The 17,530-nt window shown below is 35.4% G+C and overlaps 2 pseudogenes; both read right to left on the bottom strand.

Moving 5' to 3' along the window:
* Positions 1 to 11,261: 11,261 nt before the first annotated feature.
* Positions 11,262 to 12,223, bottom strand: LOC113192565 (olfactory receptor 8G50-like; annotated as a pseudogene).
* A 4,398-nt stretch (positions 12,224 to 16,621) lies between these two features.
* On the bottom strand, positions 16,622 to 17,523 carry LOC113192563 (olfactory receptor 10D1B-like; annotated as a pseudogene).
* Between the last annotated feature and the right edge of the window lie 7 nt (positions 17,524 to 17,530).

Below are 17,530 nucleotides of genomic sequence, written 5' to 3' on the forward strand. Positions count from 1 at the left end.
CACATAATAGTGGGGTTCATTTTCTTTACATATTCTTACATACATATAATATAATGTGCTCCATTCCAATCTCTAGTACTTTTATTTTTCCTCCCTTCCTCCCTCCTTTAACCCCTTTCATCTACTCTATTTTTCTTGATTTATTTGTTGTTTTTTCATTGCTGGGGTATAGATATACATAAAGAGTAGAATTCATTGTGATATATTCGTAAATGCCCTTTACATAATTTTGTCAATTTCTTTCTGCAGCTCCTGCCCTTTTCCACCACTCCTTTCTCCTACTCAATCCCCTTCCTCTACTCCATGTTATCCCTACTATTTTTATGAGATCATCTTCCTCTTTTTAAATTCCTTATTTCTCTCTAATTTATGCATACAAGAGAAAACATTTGACCCTAGACTTTCTGAGTCTGGCTTATTTCACCCAGTATAATGTTTCATCCATTTACCAGTGAATGTCACAATTTCATTGTTCTTTATGGCTCAGTAAAACTCTACTGTATATATAGCCCATTTTCTTTATCCATTCATCGTAACTATCACTGCTAGAAAAAACCAGGGTCAACATTCCAACATATTGGCACAGGCAACAATTTCCTTAGTAAGACTCCTAAAGCTCAAGAAATAAAAACAAGAATCAATAAATGGGATGGCTTCAAATTAAGAGGCTTATACAAATCCCCCCCCAAAATTTTTAAAAATAAGAATATGAAGAAAGAGTTTATAGAATGAGAGAAAATCTTTTCCAGGCACTCTTCTGAGAGGGAATTAATATTCAGAATACTTAAATATCTCAAAAAACTTAACACCAAAAAGACTAATAGCTTGCTAAACAAATGGACAAATTAACTAAACAGATGTTTCTCAAAATAAGAAATGCAAATGGCCAACAAATATATAAAAAAAAATGTTTAACATTCTTAGTAATCAGGGAAATGCAAATCAAAACTAGACTGAGTTTTTATCCTACTCCAGTTAAGTGGTAATCATCAAGAATACAAATCATAACAAATGCTGGTGAGGTGTGGATAGGGGAATGCACACTCATACATTATTGGTGGGATTGAAAATTAGTAAAACCACTCTGGAAATCAGTATTTAGGTATGGAACCACTATGACTCAACTATTCAACTCCTTAGTATTTAGCCCAAAGAAGTAAAGTTAGCACACCATACTGATATAGGCACATCATTCTTCACAGCAGCGTAATTCATTGTAGCGATGTTAGGGAACGAGTCCAGTTGCCTGTCAACAGACAAAGGATAACATTAACTCTTATTCTTGTAGGTAACTTTGTAAATCTTATTTTGCATATTGAGATGATGCTTTATGCCATGATATAAAACTGAAAAACAGAGAAATCAGAACTTAAATATGGCTTGATGTAGGGAAATTATTCAAAGTAAATGAACTTTCACCTTGGATCTTGAAGAATAGCTGGAAGTTGTCCAGCAGAGGAATTAGGGTAAGACAATCCAGAAGAGAAAATAAAGATTTTTAAAGGTAGCATTGTGAATGATTCTATTTTAAGTGTTTTCTGAAACCATCTCCAATGTATGTCCTGTGATTAATCTTTTCTGCCTTTATTTTAATAGTCAAAATTTTATATGTTTTCATGAAATATTTACTACATTTTAAAAAATTATTTACATATTTTGATACCCATGCTTAGATATGAACTTCTTAAGAATAACACCTACAGACCTTTATAATTCCAGTTTTTATAATAGCAAGTACTTAACAGATAGTGGTTTATTATTTTAAAAAATCAGTGAATCAGGCAGAATGTTACATGCCTATAATCCCAGGAACTTGGGACTTAGGCTGTAAGTTTGAGACCACCAGACCTAGCACCTTAGTGAGACCCTAAGCAACCTAATGAGAACTTGTCTAAAAAGAAAAAAAAAGACTTGGGATGTACTTAAGTACTAGGGCAGCAAAGCAGGAATAACAAGAAGTACTCAAACATACAAAAAACAAAAAGAACAAGTCAGTGGATGAATAAAATTTCAAAGTGGATATTGAGAAGGTAATAAGGATAAGGCGTAAAGGTGTGGTTCTGGAATACCATGTGGCTTTGAGGATACTGAAGAGGTAGATTGGGTCTCACTGTTAAACTCACAGATAATATACCAAACATTTTTGTTTTATGTTACTAAATTTGTTGTCGATTTTCATAGTCGTAATATCAGATTAATGATTGCCATTCTGACTGATATGAAATGAAATCTCAGGGTAGTTATGATTTGCATGTCCCTAATTGCTAAGGATGTTGAAGTCACTTTTGTATATTTGTTGGCTATTGGTATTGCTTTTTTGAGAAGTGTTTGCTTATTTAACTATCCCATTTTTTAATTGGGCTTTTTTTTTGGTTTTAAGTTTTTGAGTTCTTTATATATTCTAGATATTAATCTTTTACCAGTAGAGTAGCTAGCAAAGATATTTTCCCATTTTGTATGCTCTCTCTTTATATTCTTAATTCTTTCCTTTGCTGTGCAGAAACTTTTTGGTTTTCTTCCCACATTTTTAAAATCAGTGCATTATAGTTGTAGATAATGGTGGGATTTGTTGTTAATGTATCTGTATATGCACACAGTATATCAATATGATTTTATTTCATATTGTATACTTTAAACAAACTATTAAAAAATAAAATGACATTTGTTGTATATTGAATGTTGAAAAACAGGAAAGAAGCAAAATCAGGAGAACAGGAACTCAGAACCAAGGTTCTAAGCTTGAGACCACCAGAGTGGGACCCTAAGCAACTTAATGAGATCTTTTCTGGAAAAATAAAAAGAAAGAAAAGAAAAAAAAGACTTGGGATGTACCCCAGTAAGGGCAGCAAAACAACAACAAGAAGAAGTACCCAAACAAACAAAAAAACAAAAAGAACAAGTCAGTAGATGAATAAAATTTCAAAGTGGATATTGAGTAGTGCTGAGAGCCAAAGCCAAGTAGGAATGATGCATGGCATTTTGGGTTGAAAGGTGACCCTGCTCAGGGATTAGGGTGGCTCTGGGTTTAGGGTGGATCCTGCTGGGAATAGGGCGTATCCTGCTGCCTCAGGCACCGCTCTTTTGGAGTTCCCATTGAGTTCTCCAGGGTTCTGAGAGAATTGGTGCAGGGAGCCTGATGGAGGCAGGTTTTTCACGGGAAGTGTGGGTAGAGTGTCGGTGAGAGTTCGGGAATAAAGAGTTGCTGTTTGAATCTACAAGGCTTTTTGATGTCTTGGTTATTTTTTTCCCAGCCAGACTGCAGCAGAGTAGATGACAAGGATAAGGGGGAGAGGTAAAATTTGCATGAAAAAACAATTGTTTAAAATTCACATTTTAGATAGATCAATATATGGTTAGAAAAAAAACAACTTTTTTTGACATTTCCTTATGGGAATTATGAGATAAAAGAGCACACATCACATCACAGGGACATGCTATGAATTAGCTAGATTTGTGGAATTTGTGCTCTTGAGAGCAGTTGACTTATAAACTGCCACATTATCAATGGTGTAAAAATAAGACAGTCTTGTTTAATATGGGTTTACACAATCAGTTGTAATCATCTACTATAATTTGAGTCTTTTTAATGAAAAAGGCCCTGGTTCTCCACTTTGCTTCCATCAGAACAGATAAGAAAGATTTTGCTTACTTTGATTTTATCTGAAAACAAAATTGGATTGAAGATAAAAGACATTCTGAGAACAGCAGCATAGTCCTACAGGGAAATAAGAATGTTCAGTGCACAGAAAGGGATGATATGAAGTGAAATCTCAGGGTAGTTATGATTTGCATGTCCTCAGATCTGCTCCCATTTTATGGGTCAGAGTACACTGTGAGCTACATTATGCCTACTGAAGCCAAACTTATTTCTTAGTTGTGAGGGTTGATCACTTAATACATTTGGGACATTGTGAAAGTAGTGTAAACTCTGTAAGCTTTGATTTCTTCAGAGAGAATGATTGTAGTATCATATACTAGAGTAACATTATAAATATCACATTTGAAGTCCTGAGCAAAGTGCATGACAGATCAGAAAATCTCAATAATGATTATTATTGCAATTGTTAAATCATATTCACAGTTGTTTGTATTGATATTTAAAAATAAGCCTAGGGTGGATTGTGGACAATCACCAAATGATAAGGAAGAAGCACAGCAGAATTTTTTTCCCAGGGTGCTTACTAATTCTTCATTTCAGACTTTTAGCCTTGAATGTTACAAATTGCAGTTGTTTAAAGCCATCCAGTTCTAGCAACCAACACACTATGCAAGATTTGAAAATTTTGATTTTATTGACATTCACCAAGTGTATTAAATATTATTAAATATTGTGATTTACTTATAGAGCAGGAATGCTGGGACTTGGGTTGTACTCTGTAATAGCGCAGTGGTGGAGTGCTTGCCTAGCATGCACAAAGCCCTAAATTAGATTTTCGGCATCTTGAAGAAAAAGAAGAGAGGGGGTGGGGAGAAAGAGGGAGAGAGAGAGAAATGAAAGATACCAGAAACCCTTGAAATATTTTAATTTGTGAACTGAATAAAAGCATCTGGTAGATGATGCCATAAACCCATCAGGAGTTCTTAAAGAACCAATAAATGAAAAACAATGACTTCTTTTCTTCTGGAAACAAAAGAAAAATGTTGGGGGAAAATGAAAAAGTGTGTATTATAAGAATTACTTTGGTTCTATGTGAAGAGGAAGTTATTTGATGGAAATAAAAATTTTATTTAAAATTCTTACCAAAAATATTCATAAATATAATCTTGAGATAATAATTGTAATATATTTGAAAATTAATTTACTTTGAAGTGTTTGAAATTATTCTGCAAAAGTGGAATTTTAATCTTTTGATTTTTAAATAATTTTGACAGCTTTGAGAGGAAGGGGAAGTTAACATTTAAGCGTGGCATGAAGTGCAGTTAGGACCTTGAGATTCTGTTATGCCTCCTCCTTCTGGGAACATGTACAATGTTTCCCAAGATGGATGCTCAGAGGGACAGGAAATGTGATTTTCTTTTACAGTCCTGTCCTACTGAGTAGGGCTAACCACAAAGTCAAGAACTCCTTGGGCTGACTTGCACATAGGCAAAATGGGCACTGGAGTGTGGAGAAGCTTTTGAGTGAAAGTGAAAAGCTCATGTTATAGATTTGAAATGAAGTATCCCAATCCAAGTGTGGGTTTAGCTTTTGAAGGAGTAAAATATGTATCTCACATCTGCTTAAATGGAAGGTGTTCTGAGAGAACATGACATGGAGAACCAGGGTAGCCTTGTGTAATCATCAGTAAATACTTGAGTGTGTATTCTTTGCCTTACTGGAGCTTAAAGTAAGTTGAAGAAAGGGAAATAAAAATGGATATTCAAATGATTCCATAAGTACCACAAGCAGAACAGGCTAAGAAGAAATAGCCATTTTCTCTGGAAGAAGACTGAAGATAGAGGGATAATGTGGGAAGAATGTGTTAGAAAATGAGTTTCAAAGATGAATCCCTATAGTAAGAGAGGTGCATTCTCTTGAGACAGATTCTGGTATATTTTTCACTTATTATCACTACTCATAGTAACTCAGTGTCAAGTGAAAGAAATAGGTTGACAGCAGATTCCTCCTAGACTCAGATTTATAGAAGACATGATTGATAGGGAATTTCCTCAAATTATGCTTAATTTGACATATGACATAATTTTAGGTCTCCCATGGGACAACCCTAAACAACTTATCTCATTCACCTATATTACTTCAAATAAAGGTGTGAACAAACTGCAGTTTGGACTAACATGTCTGTGCATAAACATATATGAACAAAGTAGACTTTATTACCTGGAATCAAATCAAATGAATTTACCTATCCCCACTTTCCTAAAAAAGACAGATAAATATATTTTCTGGCTATAGAATTTCAGGTCATTTTACTTAACAATATAGTTCTCTCTTTTTCTTCTTAGAAATTTCATTGTAGTTCATTTTATGTATTATATAATGTACTGAATATCTACATAGTAAAAAAAAATTTCAATGCCAGCATAGATGAAATTATGCTCTATATTGTGTGTGGAGAATGTGTTAGCTCACATTGAGTTGAGTTCCAGTTATCATTTTACCACAAGATTTTCTGTGTTTATTCATCAAGTGTCAACAAATTTTTATTTTTACATCTTTATGACACATGAATGAAAATCAAGAAAAAGTGCATATTTCTCTAACAACTCCTTGATATCCAAGAAAAGAACATTCAAAAGTTATCACATCTGTACTAGAAATTGTCACAAAAGAAGCTCAGGACTGTTCCTTCAAGATCTTTGAAGACTATTGTTCAGAACATCATCATTATTTTACAAATTCTGGAATTATTCTACAAAGTTAAGCATAATAAGGGTGAGGGTAAAAAACATATGTAGCTTCTTGAGATTGATCTGATATTATATATATATATATATATATATATATATATATATATATGTTATGAGGTACATATGATTATCTTATTAGTATGAGACAGAAATGAGAAAATCAATAAGGGTCCTTTGGATGGCAAGATGTGTTAATAAAATATTTGTGGGGAGGGATCCTTCATGGAGATTATGGTCCAGTACAGTTGGACAATAATAAGTCAAATGCAAACTAGAAGGATTGAAAATCACTATTGGAGAATTGTATTTTCATTGTGGCTGAGAAGTAAGTTTAATTTACAGTTGAATAGAAGATTGAGGCAAGTTGATGGAGTTAAATTCTTTTTTTTTAAAATCATTTTATTGTGAGTGTTGGGCATTTTTTCTTTTATCTTTTTTTTCTTTTTTTTCATTCCTTTTTTATTGGTTGTTCAAAACATTACAAAGCTCTTGACATATCATATTTCATACATTAGATTCAAGTGGGTTATGAACTCCCATTTTTACCCCAAATACAGATTGCAGAATCACATCGGTTACACACCCACATTTTTACATAATGCCATATTAGTAACTGTTGTATTCTGCTACCTTTCCTATCCTCTACTATCCCCCCTCCCTTCCCCTCCCCTCCCCTCCCATCTTCTCTCTCTACCCCATCTACTGTAATTCATTTCTCTCCTTGTTTTTTTTTCCCCTTCCCCCTCACAACCTCTTATATGTAATTTTGTATAACAATGAGGGTCTCCTTCCATTTCCATGCAATTTCCTTTTTCTCTCCCTTTCCCTCCCACCTCATGTCTCTGTTAAATGTTAATCTTTTCCTCCTGCTCTTCCTCCCTGCTCTGTTCTTAGTTGCTCTCATTATATAAAAGAAAACATTTGGCATTTGTTTTTTAGGGATTGGCTAGCTTCACTTAGCATAATCTGCTCTAATGCCATCCATTTCCCTGCAAATTCCATGATTTTGTCATTTTTTAGTGCTGCATAATACTCCATTGTGTATAAATGCCACATTTTTTTTTATCCATTCATCTATTGAAGGGCATCTGGGTTGGTTCCACAGTCTAGCTATTAAATTCTTATAAATATTTTTAACAGTTTTAACATAGAACTGAATGCTTTGAAACATAATAAAAATTTTATAAATGTCATTTCTATCTATTGTTTCATTAATAAGAAAAAAATATAGTGGATATTGTTGTTAAATACCTCACATAATAAAATGGAAATTAAATACACATAAGCCTTGTAAAACAGATCAAGCAATACAAATACAATCCTCACATATACATATGTATTATGAGTTATCCTCCACAAAAATATGGATCAGATATTTGTATAGATATATGGATATGAATAGATATATAGATATTTTTCTAGGAAAATAAAATGAAGTAAGAACATAAGAAATGAGTAGCACATAGAAAATTCAGAAAATGTTTTCCTGTAGTTTTCAAAGGGGGGGATAGCCTTCTCTCTGTCATTATAAGTTTTAGTTTTATAGGGTGACATAAAGGTGATTTTGCATTGAGGTGTTCTGTCACCTAGAAGGTCAGCTGATGACAACACAAGCACAGTTTTATGCTTTTTAAATGAGAGAAAAGCAACTTAACCAAGGTTAAATTCTCATGCTAGCTTTGAAAGTAGAAGTGTCGCTTTGCTGTATCTCTGGACACAGTGCAAGAGACAGGAGCAGGGAAGAGCACGATGTTATTTGGAGGTGAACACACTTTTCTCCTTAATGCAAAGTTTTTGAAGACTTCAAAGCTTAGAGGTGTCAGAAAGAATACAACAATGGCCTGCCATGTAGAAGTGGCACTGAAGTAAAAAAGAAACATCTTGTCTCCAAAAATATGAGAACTTCTTCTAGAAAGATACAAAAAGGAAAAAAAAATGTAGATACTGTTATTGTTACCAAAATCTCAATTGTTGTCCCTGATGCTAATCCAATAACAAGAACACAGTTTTGGAAAAATGGGGGAAAAAAAGGTTTTATTGCTTTATTGGCAAAGGAAAAATTCCAGGATCTCCTGTGATTCTGCTCATTGGGGGAATGGAGGATATTTATAATTTATTTTCTATTCTACTTTGTTATGTGATAGTTCATATTACCCATAGAGAGCACAATTTTTTATATCTCTGGTTGTATACAAAGTATATTCACACCATTCGTGTCTTCATACAGGTACTTAGGATAATGATGTCCATCTCATTCCACCATCTTTTCTACTCCTGTGCCCCCTTCCTTCCCCTCCCATCCCTTCCCGCTATCTAGAGTTCCTCTAATCCTCCCAAGACCCTTCCAACATCACTATGAATCAGCCTCCTCATAACAGAGAAAACATTTGGCATTTGTTTTTTGAGGATTGGCTAACTTCACTTGGCAATACATACTCCAACTCCATCCATTTACCAGAACAGAGGATTTTTAAAAAGATGATTAAAAGTTTACATTTCAGGTCTGCCCTGACATGTTTGCTTTAAAATAAGCCTCAGTGGCAGAGCAAAAAAGCTTTCATTTAAACCACTATTACATTTCCCCACTGTCAATTTCTGCCTTTCATTTCTATGTAAAACTGGGTGGCAATATTTCCAAGCTGCTTTTTGTTGACAGAGGGTAAAGTTGGTGGGTAGTGACCCCAAATCCTTGTTTTCTATCTCGAGAGCCATAGACAATTAAGGATATTTAGCATCTGGGCACTTCAGAGGTCCATGGTAGCTGTTTGTTCGTTACTAGAAAAGGCATACATAGGTCAGGTATTATGCTAGGACAACAATAAACAAGACAGCAAAACTTTATTTTTTGGTAAAGAATTAGCACAAAAACAATGTTTTAGCTGGTCTCTGAAAACCATGAAGTCAGTAACTCATTAAAGCTGAAGATGGCACTGGCATGACTGATTTGTGAGTGGAGGCCATTTAAGACTTTAGAACATTAACACAGTTGTTAGAAACACACAAAGCATTTAGTTTTTATGGCACAGGTATCCCCTTGAGCTGTAGTTAAGATATGTAATGTCATTTGATTTCTGTAAAATAGCTTTTTTTTTTTTTTTTTTTTAGCATTGTCTCTGTTTAGTAGAGGAGTCCCTTTAACTGTAATTTACAGATCTCTTGGCAAAGCTAGTTAGACCTTTTGTGTGTCAGACACATTGCTTCTCTTAGACCAACCTGAGGGAGTATTTTGTACAGTTCAGGGAAAGAAGGCAGAAATTCTCTGAAAGAAGGAGCTTCAGTAGCTGCTAGGACAGTCCCTGAGTCACAACTTTTGCTTGCAGAAAAACTCCTCTGATTTAGCTGAAGGGAAATTCACCCCATCTCCTAATTCCCCAGCAGTCACCTTTAAAAAACTTACCAGATACCTTGAATCCTTAACATGGATGGTAGGGAGGGAGGTATCCAATGTGCCAGACCTGCCCAAGAAAATTGGAGCAGGAGTTTCACTGGATCCCATCTAGGTTGCCAATTTGTTACCAAAAGTTTGGTCCTTGTCCCTGATGCTAAACCAATAATGAGGACATGGTTTGAGAAAAAGGTAAAAAAAAGTTTTATAGCTTTGCTAACAAAGGAAAAACACAGGGGTCTCCTGACCTAGAGGCTGAGATTCTGCCCATCCATGGAAACAGAGAGTTTTAAAAGAAGTAATCCAAAGGATACATTGCAGGTATGTCCTGAAAGGGGACTGAATTCACTTGCTAATTTGGGAGTGGGAGAAAAGGGAAAAACCATTTTAAAATAAGCATCTGACAGAACAGCAAGGGCTATATTCAAAGCATAAAGTGGACATGGTTAAACTACCACCAAGAGACTATGTGGGAGCTGAATGTCTAATAGATGCCACCAAGAGAGACTTAATGAGGAGGAAAATTGCCTCCAGGAAAATAACTCAAGTTTTCTTTTGCTGTTTGAAAAGACATCAATATGAGAAAGGAGGAAAGAAGTAAATTTACTTCTTGGAAGTCTTCTTCCTTGTTCCCTGCTCCCCCACCCTAAAAAATTATTATTATATTTTTTGAGTGAATAATAGTCTTTGGTTAGAAATGATATTTGTCATTAGTAAAAAAAAATTTTTTTTAAATTTAAATTTTCCAATGGGAGAAATATTATATGCACAAGTAAATAACAAAGAGATCATTTCCAACTATGAGATTCTATAATGAAGTTTGGAAAAAATTATCTCTTTGGATTAAGGGAAAATGAGTATAGAATTATGAAGAAAGTAGAGGAAGTAACATCATCCCTAAACTGAGGAGCAAGGATTATTGCTTAATTTATGTAAAAGTATTCCTAGTATTATTCATCATGTATATTATTGTCAGTCTTTCCAACTATAGGGCTATCTCCTTGTGAGTTGGAACAATGGTCACTCATCACATGCTTCCATATTTCCTAATAGTGTTCTACAAACTTAATAAGAATTAGGCATTATATTTTGGGTATTACAAATTGTTATGTTTGGTTATTTATCTTAGAGCTCAAACTTTTAAAAATGTTTGCCAATAAACTTAGTTAAAAAGAACAGGTATACAAAATATTGAGAATATAAAAGGATACTGACCAAATATATTTATTCCCAGAATTAAGATTTAAAAAAAAAAACTTGCCTAAAATGAGGCATATTCAACCCTAAGGAGTGTTTTGAAGGTTTATAAATGTGTTTAGATGTGAATCAGGTTATTTTGCACAGATGGATCATGGCACATCTCAAAGAGGTGCTGTTCTCTACGTATTTGATCCTGGGTAATCCAGTATTATCCTTGGCACCTGTCTTCCAAGAAATCAAACACTAACATTAATATCATGACTTGTAAATATATATTGCTATCTCTGGACTGCTTCCTTATCAAACCTCCAGAAATTGTAAATTTTTACTAAAACAAAATACTATTTTTTACAGGGCAGTTATTTTTTTCAAGGAACTTATTAATGGCAAGTTTCACATCCTTATTCCTCAAGCTATTGGTTACAGGGTTCAGCATGGGCACAATAATAGTATAAAACACAGAGGACACTTTCCCTTGGTCCATGGAGCTAACTGACATTGGCTGCAGGTACATGAATGCAACAGAACCAAAGAAGAGAGCAACAGCTGAGATGTGGGAGCTGCATGTGCTGAAGGCTTTGGCTCTGCCTTCAGTGGAGTGAATGGGCAGGATGCTGGCTATAATGAAGACATAAGAGCTAAAGATGATCAGGGTTGGGACAAGGACATTAAACACACTAAAGCACAGGATTAGTAATTTGTTCACAAAAGTACTGGAGCAGGAGAGCTCTAATAGTGGAAGTACATCACAAAAATAGTGGTTGATTATATCAGCTTTACAGAAAAGCACTCTTAGCATGTAGACTGTGTGAACTGTGGCGCCAATCAAGCCCATGCTATACACTCCAACTATCAACCAGAAACAGACTTGAGAAGACATGGTTACATTGTAAAGCAAAGGGTTACAGATGGCAACATAGCGGTCATATGCCATTACAGCCGACATGTGGCATTCTGATATAACAAAAACTAGGAAGAAATAGAGCTGAGTCATGCATTCAGGGTAGGAAACGATGTTTTTCTGCACCACAAAGTTTACCAGCATTTTGGAGATAATGATAGTGGATTGGCAGAGGTCAATGAAAGACAGACAGCTGAGGAAATAGTACATAGGTGTGTGCAGGTGAGAGCTCAGCCCAATCAGCATGATCATGCCCAGGTTCCCTACCACAGTGAACATGTAGATTCCTATGAAGAGAGGGAGAGGGGCAGCTGGAGCTCTGGTTTGTTGGTTAATCCAGCCAGGATAAATTCTGTCACTGTGCTGGAATGGTTTCCTTGTGTCATTTTTTCTTCAAACCCTATTGGAGGAAGAAAAAAACAAATTTAATATAAATATTTATTATCTCACTGAAGTGTGAGCCATAATTCAAGCTTTTTCAGCCATATTTCTACTTCTTTGGCCACTGTTCATCTGTGTTTGCAGCCAAAAAACTTGAGATCCCCCAAATATGGGACATGTCAATAAATAGCAGCATTTTCCTAATCTGAATTATTTGGCAAAAGAGCGGTTATTAGTAACTAGTTCCTGATAATCCAAAGAACTGTTCTGATAACTATGGTTGACTGTTTTGAGAACTTGTCATACCTTATTTCTAATCATTTCAAATGCTCTGTAGACAAATATTTTGCCGATTTTAAAATAACAACAACACAAAAATCATACAGCCAATATCACAAAAGGAAAGGAGTTTGAAGTACTTTTCCCGAAGGTAATAAACATGTCAAGATGTCCACACCCAGCACTTTTGTTCAACAGTATACAACAAGATCCAGCTAGTGCAATTAGGCAAGAAAACAAAATTAAAAGGCATACAGATTTGAAAGCAAGGTGTAAAACCATCTTTATTTTAAATGGCACAAGCATGTCTATGGAAAATACTAAGGAATCATTAGGAAACAATTATGAGGATGAATTTTAAAGTTCACGAATATGGAGAATTCAAGATCAATGGAAAAAACTGAATTGTATTTCTCTACAGTCGCAATGAACAATCAAAAAAAATGCATTTGAAATTACTTGAAAAAGAATGAAATATTTTGTGATAAGTTAAATAAAATAAATGCAAGGCAATTTGCCTAAAATTACAAAACATTGTTATAAGGAATAAAAGCCCTACTTAAATGAAAATACATACCATATTCCTGAATCAACAATACTCAATTTTGTCAAAATGGCAGTGCTTCCCAAATTGATGCATAAGCTTAGTGGAATCTCTATTAAAATCCTGGCTATGTTGTAGCAGTTAATTACAAACTGATTGTAAAATTCCTACAATAATTCAAGGGTCATAAAATATCAAAGCAAACTGATAAAAGGAGAATAAAGTTGGAGTTCTCACATTTCCTACTTGAGAAGTTACTACAATGTATCTATAATCAATATAGTATGGTAGTGCCATAAGTTCAGATGCACAGTTCAATAAAATAGAATTGGAAATACAAAAATAAACTCATACCTATGAAGAATTAAGTTATTATAAGGTTTTATTGACAATTCCATGAGGAAAAACTTTTTTTTTCAACAAATGATACTAGATCCATTAAATTGGGACATGTAAAGCAATTAATGTGGATTGCTTTTTCATACAGTTCACAAAAAGCAATTAGAAATGTGCCATAGAACTAAATGTAAGATCTATTACTCTAAGAATATTAGGGAAACAAACACAAAACTAAATCCTTATGACCTTGGATTTGATGGTAAGGGCTTTAGATAAGATCCCCAAACCAGAGGCTAACACAGAAAAAAATAGTAAGTTGAACATAATAAGAATGAGGGAAAAAGAACTTTTCTACACGGTTGGTAGAAATATGAATTAGTAGAATCAGTATGGAAATCAGCATGGAGGTTCCTCAAAAGGCTAGAAATATCAAAATCATATGATCCAGCTATAGCACTCTCTGGTATTTATCCAAAAAAAAATTAAGGTCAATATACTATAGAGTTGGATGTATACCAATGTTTACAGCAGCACAATTAATAATAAATAATAAAAGAAAAAGAAAAAAGAAAAGAAAAAAAAGAAGAGAAGAAGTTACAGACATAAGGCAGGCATGTCTTCAATCCAAACATTTTCTTCTATGACTTTTATCAGAGATAAAACTCAACTAGAACAAAAGTGAAAAAATGAATATAACTAAGGAGGACTGAAATCAGTATGGTTGAAGAGAATTCCCAAGTAGAAAACAGTGGTGGAAAATTATACAATTGTAATGATTCAAGTTGATAGTATTGGGCTCTGAATGTGAACTAATCTTAAAACAAATTTGACAAGGATAAGCCAAATGTTTGTTGTGGGTATTCAGCATAAGGACACAAATGCTATAGAATTCCTCATCTTCAGAATGATACCATCTTGAAGGGGATGGGAGGCCAACACTAATTTACTATGCTGAACATGACTGTGGGGTCCTGTAGGAACATGGTCATTATGGTGCTAGCCCAGAGTGGGGTCAAAGAAGGCTTTTTAAGGAAACCTGAGTGTAGACATATAAGTAGAAATGAGTGAGCTCTGCACAACATTCTAACTGGAGAAGCAATTACCTGACAGTTCCCCATATCAAAATCCCTGGATCCAGAGAAGAAACACCTATAAATACCAGTAATTTCTTTATAAGAAAGAGAGTATTCAAAATGAGGGAAGTGGTAGATACCCAAGAGAAACTGTATCTGGTGAGTTGTGCTTAATTCTGGAAGGCTATATTTTAAGATGGTGGTATATAGATTGCAATTATTCAGAAAAATTTAATATTTAGATTAAAATAATTTACACCTATTATCTATATGACAGTAAAAAAAACAGGATCTATTGTATGAAACCTCAAAGGGAGGATCTATAGCCATAAAGATATGTTTTATCTTTATATGTTTACCATTAAACATACCTGGAAACTGTATGAGTTGAATTATTAACAAACATAATTTTCTGCCTTCAGATTTGTTGCAGAAAGAATGAATAATCACTTTCAGGTAGATCTATGGAATCACTGTTATATTATAAGGAGACTCAAGTTCATGAAAGTCCTCTTACCTTCTGAGAGTAAAAGGGTCTAGAATAATTGGAATTCAGATGATCTTTCTCTACTTGGAAACAGGAATTGGAAAAGAAGCAGTGAGCCCATATTTTATTCTTATAGATTGTTCTGTTTTCAATGACCATATGTAGCCAGGAAACTGAGGAAGGGAATCATTAGAGTGGATCCTAAGAGAAATGAGAAGGGTTTATGATTCAGTAAAATTCAAGTAACCTGAGATGTATTTCCATTTCCCTTTTAGGCTTTTGTTTACTGAAAAGGAAAAGGTAAACTGCTGCAATAGAAGATTTTTAGGAGGTTCACAGTAATATCAGGCAAAAGTTTGCCTACCTTCCTGGACCATGTGCCAGTTCACCCTGGTGGTTACAGGCAGACACATACTGCTGGTTGGGCCTGGCAGGTTCCTTGGCTGCTTTCTAATTATGAGAAGAGAAGACAAAAGAAAAGCCTTTCTTCTGTCTCTACCCACTCCTTTTCTATCACCCTCTTACCAGGATCTTTTCTTCTCTATAATTTTTTTTTCAAATAATTTCCATTTAATTTGCAGACACATCTGGTTTTTAAAAAACATTTTTATGGTTGCATACTAATTATACACAATAGGGGGTTTCACTGTGATATATTCATATATAATGAAATGACATAATTTAATCAAATTCATTCCACAACAAACTTTATGGCAGCAGTGTTTCCCAAGCATGATAGTATACTTTTAAAATTCGATCATGAAAATTATACCTAGGCCGATTGAAATGAAATATTTCTCATTCATAGCCTAGTTGAACCAAAAAAAAAAATCAATGAATAGAGGAAGATAAATCAGAGCAAAACCCTTTTAGTAAAACAAAGAAGCCCCAAACACAGCAAAACAATAGCTGGAACCCAGCAATACTCAGCATTGCCCATTGATTGTACTGAACGAGGCAAAGACAAGTCCAAATTTTCTAACATGGAATCACAGCACAATCCCCTCTCCATGGATCCCTTTATTTCTTCTCTCTTCCCATTCACAAGCTGATGTCTACCACCAATGCCTATATCCAGGTCTAAGCCCAAAAGTCATGGTTTGTAAGTGGTATAGAATACTGGCATTTCTGCTTCACTGAGAAACCTGCACAAGGTCCTAGCAAGAAGCATTTTCTTTATACAGATTCTTTGTGGTTTTGAAGTAATAGGATGCTATTGGAAGCCATGAGGATACATCTCTCTCACTTCCCTAACAACCCTTTAGCCAATAAAATGATGGCTTGTCTAATGGTTTGGGGAGACAAACACTGTAGCTAACATGAAAAAACATCAGTGTGAGAAGAATATGAGGTATAGGAATGAAACAGGATGAAGACAATTAAGACTGAGAAGCAGAAGGTCCATTTTTTTTCTGCATACTGGGAAATGTTCTCTTTCTCTTTATGAGCCCTGTAATGTCCACAAGAAAACATGGTTCCCAGTGTCAGAAGACCAACCCTGGAGTCTTCATTTTGCTATTTGTTCTTCACACATCCTGAGAGGAGTCACTTTAACTCAGAGCATCTCAGTTCCCCAGTCTTAAAATGGAGATAATAATAATACCTTATGCAATCCAAATTAAAGTATTTCATCAGCTGTGATGTGTGGCTGAAGTTTTAGCTACTGATCTCTCTCTACAATTATTCAGGAAGGAAGCCCAGCAGGTGGAGGACCTTCCTCATCCTTATTTCTGAGATTATAAATCAAGGGGTTCAGCATGGGGGTGACCAGATTATTCAGGACCTGAACAGTTGCATCTATCCAGGGGCTTGGGGTTGGCCTTAGATAGATGAGGACCACTGGCATGTAGTAAAGCAGGATGGCTGTGAGGTGGGCACTGCAGGTGGAGAAGGCACAGTGGCGGCGGCCCTCTGGAGAGCAGATCTGCAGGATGGAGCAAAGGATGCAGCTGTAGGAGGTGAGGATGAGGAGGAAGCAGCTGAGGGGCATGAGGCCAACACTGATGAACCCCACCATCTCCAGGGCTGAAGTGTCTGCACAAGCCAGCTTCAGCATCACTGGGATGTCACAGAAGTAGTAGTCCACCTCATTGGGACCACAGTAGGGCAGCTGGAAGGTGAGAGTGGTCAGAAAGGTGGCCTGAATGCAGCCCCAAAATGAGGCCCCTGAAGCCAAGATGGCGCACACTCTGTGGCTCATGATTATGGTGTAGTGTAGAGGGAAACATATGGCAACAAAGCAGTCGTAGGCCATCACTGTGTACAGAAAACACTCAGTGCAGCCCAGAAAATGGTAGAAGAGCTGGGACCCACAGTCCACTTAGAAGATTGCTATGCTGTTCCCTGACAGATAGAACAGCATCTTGGGAGAACTCACAGAGGGGAAAAATATGTCAAAAATAGACAGTTTGCAAAGGAAGAATTACATGGGGGTATGAAGCCAAGTGGAGGAGATAATTGCCAGCAAGATTAGCAGGTTCCCCATGAAGGTGAAGGACAAAAACAAGATGAAGAGCATGGTCTCCAGACCCTCTGGTTTGGGACTCTTAGCAGGACAAACTCAGTTACCATGAAGGGAATCTTCATAGCTGTA

This window comes from Urocitellus parryii, chromosome 4, assembly GCF_045843805.1.
Source record: "Urocitellus parryii isolate mUroPar1 chromosome 4, mUroPar1.hap1, whole genome shotgun sequence".
Lineage (NCBI taxonomy): Eukaryota > Metazoa > Chordata > Mammalia > Rodentia > Sciuridae > Urocitellus > Urocitellus parryii.